Below are 6,000 nucleotides of genomic sequence, written 5' to 3'. Positions count from 1 at the left end.
CAACAAAAAAAAGGATTTTAATTACCTTCCGTTAAATCCTTTTCTCGTAGTCCGTAGAGGATACTGGGGCCATTTAGTACCATCGGGTATAGATGGGTCCACTAGGAGCCATGGACACTTTAAGAATTTGATAGTGTGGGCTGGCTCCTCTTTCTATGCCCCTCCTACCAGACTCAGTCTAGGAAACTGTGCCCGAGGATACGGACATACTTTGAGAGAAGGACATAAAAGGATAGTGGTGAGATTCAGAACCAGCACACACAAACTAGAGGAAAGCCAAGCTAACCAAACTTTAAACCAGGAACAGCAACCACAGAACCAACAATACTTAAACCAAGTAACAGTGCAGAAAGAAACGAAGCACTGGGCGGGCGCCCAGTATCCTGTACGGACTACGAGAAAAGGATTTACCGGTAAGTAATTAAAATCCTATTTTCTCTTACGTCCTAGAGCAGTGGTCTTCAACCTCGGTCCTCAAGTACCCCCAACAGTTCATGTTTTCCAGGTCACCTAGCAGCTGAACAGGTGTATTCATTACTCACTGACACATTATAAAAGACCCACAGGTGGAGCAAATTATTTCACTTGCAATCCTGTGTGGAGACCTGGAAAACATGAACTGTTGGGGGGTACTTGAGGACCGAGGTTGAGAACCACTGTCCTAGAGGATACTGGGGTCCATATTAGTACCATGGGGATCTACCAAAGCTCCCAAACTGGGTGGGGGAGTGCTGAGGTTCCTGCAGAACTGATTGACCAAACTGAAGGTCCTCAGAGGCCAAAGTATCGAACTTGCAGAACTTAGCAAACGTGTTCGAACCTGACCAAGTAGCTGCTCGGCAGAGCTGTAAAGCCGAGACACCCCGGGAAGAACCCACGACCTAGTAGATTGGGGGTGTACAGATTTTGGACACGGCAAACCTGCCGTGGAATAACCATGCTGGATAGTTAAGTCTGATCCAGCGTGCAATTGTCTGCTTTGTAGCAGGACACCCAATTTTATTGGGATTATAAAGAACAAACAGCGAGTCAGATTTTCTGTGATGAGCTGTCCGCTTCACATGGATCTTCAAAGCCCTCACAACATCCAAGTACTTTGAAGTAGCAGAGGTGTCAGTAATCACCAGTTGGTTGATGTGAAACGCAGACACCACTTTTGGAAGAAATTGCTGACGAGTTCTGAGTTTAGCCCTATCTTCATGAAAAATCAAATAGGGGCTCTTGTGAGACAATGCCCCCAGCCCAGGCACACACCTCGCAGAAGCCAATGCCAACAGTGTGATGGCCTTCCACTTAAGAAACTTGTCGTCTACGTCCTGTAAAGGCTAAAATCATTCCGATTGCAGGAACTGCAACACCACGTTGAGATCCCAAGGTGCTGCAGGAGGCACAAAGGGCGGTTGGATGTGCAGAACCCCCTTCAAAAATGTCTGAACCTTAGGGAGAGAAGGCAATTGTTTCTGGAAGAAAATGTATAAGGCCAAAATCTGGACTTTTATGGAGCCCAAACGTAGGCCCACATCCACACCTGACTGCAGAAAAAGGAGAAAATGTCCCAGTTGAAATTCCACCGCAGGAAATTTCCTGTTCTCACACCAAGAGATGTAATTTTTCCAAATACAGTGGTAATGTTTAGACGTTACCCCCTTTCTGTCTTGGATCAGGTTTGAAATAACCCTATCCGGGATCCCTTTCCGGGCTAGAATTTGACGCTCAACCTCCATGCCGTCAAACGTAGCCGTGGTAAGTCTTGATAGACGAACGGCCCTTGTTGGAGTAGGTCCTCATGAAGAGGCAGAGGCCACGGGTCCTCTAGGAGCATCTCCAGTAGTCTGCATACCAGGCCATTCTTGGCCGGTCAGGAGCAATGAGAATTGCTTGAGCCTTTTCTCTTTTTATTCTTTTGAGAATCTTTGGGATCAATGGGAGTGGTGGAAACATGTACACCATCTGGTAAACCCATGGAGTTACCAGAGCGTCCACTGCCACCGCTTGCGGGTCCCTCGACCTGGAACAATACCGCTTGAGCTTCTTGTTGAGACGAGAGGCCATCATGACGATTTGTGGAATTTCCCACCGATGTGTCATGCATCGGAACACCTCCGGGGTGAAGGCCCCACTCTCCTGGGTGGAGGTCGTATCTGCTGAGGAAGTCTGCTTCCCAGTTGTCTACTCCCGGAATGAAGATCGCGGACAACACCACAGCATGTTTTTCTGCCAAAGGAGAAACCGAGTTACCTCTGACATTGCTGCTCTGCTCTTCGTTCCGCCTTGTCGGTTTATGTACATCACTGCCATCACAGTGTCCGACTGAACTTGAATGACTTGATCTTGAAGATGCGATGCCTGTAGAAGGGCGTTGTATATGGCCCTTAATTCCAGAATGTTGATCGGAAGAATGGCTTCCTGACTTGACAATTTTCCTTGGAACTGTTCCCCTTGGGTGACTGCTCCCCAACCTCTGAGGCTTTCGTCTGTGGTTAGCAGAATCCAATTTTGAATCCCGAACACTCGGCCCTCGGTCAGGTGAGAAGTCTGAAGCCACCATAGAAGAGAAATCCTGGCGTTTGGGGACAGACGGACCCTCTGGTGCATGTGTAGATGCAATCCGGACCACTAGTCCAACAGATCCAGTTGGAAGGGCCTTGCGTGGAACTTTCTGTACTGTAACGCCTCGTAGGCGGCTACCATCTTCCCCAGAAGGCGAATGCATAGATGCACCAATATCCAAGTTGGTTTCAGAACATCCCGCACCATCGACTGGATCACCAATGCCTTTTCAGCGGAAGGAATACCTTCTGTGCCTCTGTATCCAGTATCATCCCCAGGAACGGAAGCCTCCGTGTTGGTTCCAGATGAAATTTTGGCAGGTTCAGAATCCACCTGTGATCCTGGAGTAGTCGGGATGAGAGGGCAATGTTGTCTAATAAACTCTTCCTGGATGGTGCTTTTATCAGCAGATCGTCCAGGTATGGAATTATGTTCACTCCCTGTTTGCGGAGGAGACACATCATCTCTGCCATTACCTTGGTGAATACCCTTGGTGCTGTAGAGAGGCCAAAAGGCAGGGCCTGGGACTGGTAGTGACAGTCCTGTAAGGCAAACCTTAGATAAGCTTGATGAGGCAGCCAAATCGGAATATGAAGGTACGCATCCTTGATATCCAGAGACACCAAGAATTCCCCCTGCTCCAGACATGAGATCACCGCTGTCAGAGACTTCATCTTGAACTTGAACACCCGTAAGTACGGGTTCAATGACTGGAGATTTAAAATGGGCCTCACCGAACTGTCCGGTTTCAGTACTACAAACAGGTTGTAATAATAACCCTGGTTTTGCAGCTGAAGTGGAACTGGAACAATGACCTGAGTCTGTACCAGTTTTAGAATTGCTTCCTGTAAAGTCATATTTGCTTCTTGAGAAGCTGGTAAACCTGATTTGAAGAATCTGTGAGGTAGGAGTTCCTGAAACTCCAGTCTGTAGCCCTGGGCTATAAGATCTTTGACAAAGGGATCCTGGCATGAAGTTTCCCATATGCCAGGCAGTGCGGTCCACCGTCATGCTGAAGGCTTAGAGGAAGCAGAACCGGGGTTCTGTACCTATGAACCTGCAGTTGCTGGTTTTCTGGGTTTACCTCTATTGCCTTTAAAGGCTGTAGAAGAACCTTTGGTTTTGTTCTTAAACTTCGCTATCCGAAAAGACTGCAGCGTTGGAGCAGTGTAGGATTTTCTAGCCGGGGGAGCTGCGGAAGGAATGTATGTAGATTTACCCGCCATAGTCTTGGATATCCACGTATCCAGTTCATTTCCAAAAAGGGCTTCCCCTGTGAAAGGTAGGCTTTCCACGCCTTTCCTGGAATCCATCCGCAGTCCACTGGCGTAGCCACAAGCCCCTGCGTCCTGACACTGCCATGGCAGTGGTGCATGAATTGAGTAAACCAATTTCCTTTATGGCCTCCACCATAAAGTTAGCAGAATCCTGTATATGCTGTAGGAGTAAAATTATTTCCCCCCTGGATAAGGAATCTAAATCGTCAATTACCGTATATACTAGAGTATAAGTCGACCCGAATATAAGCCGAGGCACCTAATTTTACCACAAAAACCTGGGAAAACTTATTGAATCGAGTATAAGCCTAGGGTGGGAAATGCAGCTCTAGCCGTACACAGCCCTCATAGTGCCAGATATGCCTCATACTGCCAGATATACCCCCACAGTGCCAGATATGCCCTCATACTGCCAGATATGCCCCCACAGTGCCAGATATGCCCTCATGCTGCCAGATATGCCCCACAATGCCAGATATGCCCCACAGTGCCAGATATGCCCTCATGCTTCCAGATATGCCCCACAGTGCCAGATATGCCCCGCAGTGCCAGATATGCCCTCATGCTTCCAGATATGCCCCACAGTCCCAGATATGCCCTCATGCTGCCAGATATGCCCTCGTGCTGCCAGATATGCCCCACAGTGCCAGATATGCCCTCATGCTGCCAGATATGCCCCACAGTGCCAGTTACTTACCCTCCGTCGCTCCCGCGCTGTCTTCTGAAGGAGGGACACGGAGGGCACAGCGCGCGGCTCTCCTGTGTCCCTCCTGCGTCTCCGGCGGCAGCGGCGTGTGTGTGATAAAGGAAGTGCAGGTTCGTGCACTTCCTTTAACACACACACGCCGCTGCCGCCGGAGACGCAGGAGGGACACAGGAGAGCCGCGCGCTGTGCCCTCCTAAATACTGACTCGAGTATAAGCCGAAGGGGCTTTTTCAGCACAAAAAAAAAGTGCTGAAAAAGTCGGCTTATACTCGAGTATATACGGTAGATTCCCTGACCATTTTGCAATGACCCTAGAGATCCATGCACAAGCTATAGTGGATCTCTGGGCTACCCCCGCAGCTGTGTACAAAGATTTGAGAGTGGTAACAATCTTGCGGTCTGCAGCATCCTTCAAAGAAGCTGGAACAGGTAAAACTATCTTACGTGACAGCCTAGACACCGATGCATCAACTATCGGTGGGTTTTCCCATTTTTTTCTATCATCCTAAGGAAACGGGAAGGATGTGAGTAACTGTTTTGGGGCCTGATACTTCTTGTCAGGATTTACCCAAGTTGCTTCAAATAGGGAATTTAATTCCTTAGATGCAGGGAAAGTAGCTGAGGATTTATTTTTCACATTAAAAGGAGATTCCTCCTCGTCCTCTGACACCTTATCAGAAATGTGCAGGACATCTCTAATAGCTTATATCAGGGCCTGTATTCCCTGTGACAAAGCTGCATCCCCCCTCCCGAATCCACCTCACCCTCCTCTGGGTCTTATCATCATCATCGGTATCAGCCTGCATGATTTGGGCCAGAGTACACTTCTGTGGACAAATGGCAGGGGTCTGAGACGCTGGAATGACCACTGAATCTCTATTCATGAGGTCATCAACAGATTGCCTTACGTCAGGCATGTCCAAACTGCGGCCCTCCAGCTGTTGTGAAACTACATATCCCAGCATGCCCTGACACAGTTTTGCTGTCAGAGAATGCTAAAGCTGTGTCAGGGCATGCTGGAATGTATAGTTTCTCAACAGCTGAAGGGCCGAAGTTTGGACATGCCTGCCTTAAGTATTGCGTCTCCTTCTCATCCTTCTCATTTTGGGATAATTTATTCAAAATATTTGAAATCATCCCTTTTAATGAATCTAACCATACTGGTTCAGATCCACTAACCTGAGAAAGTGTACACTGCAGTGATCCCTCAGATTGAGAAAAACACTCTGCTGTGCATGACACACACTCCTTTGACATAGTAAATGCGAAACACACACACACAAAATAAGATTTTACTTACCGATAAATCTATTTCTCGTAGTCCGTAGTGGATGCTGGGGACTCCGTCAGGACCATGGGGATTAGCGGCTCCGCAGGAGACAGGGCACAAAAATAAAGCTTTAGGATCAGGTGGTGTGCACTGGCTCCTCCCCCTATGACCCTCCTCCAAGCCTCAGTTAGGATACT

The sequence above is a fragment of the Pseudophryne corroboree genome, chromosome 2 (genome assembly GCF_028390025.1).
Source record: "Pseudophryne corroboree isolate aPseCor3 chromosome 2, aPseCor3.hap2, whole genome shotgun sequence".
In the NCBI taxonomy this organism is placed as follows: Eukaryota; Metazoa; Chordata; class Amphibia; order Anura; family Myobatrachidae; genus Pseudophryne; species Pseudophryne corroboree.
This window is presented reverse-complemented; position numbering follows the sequence as displayed.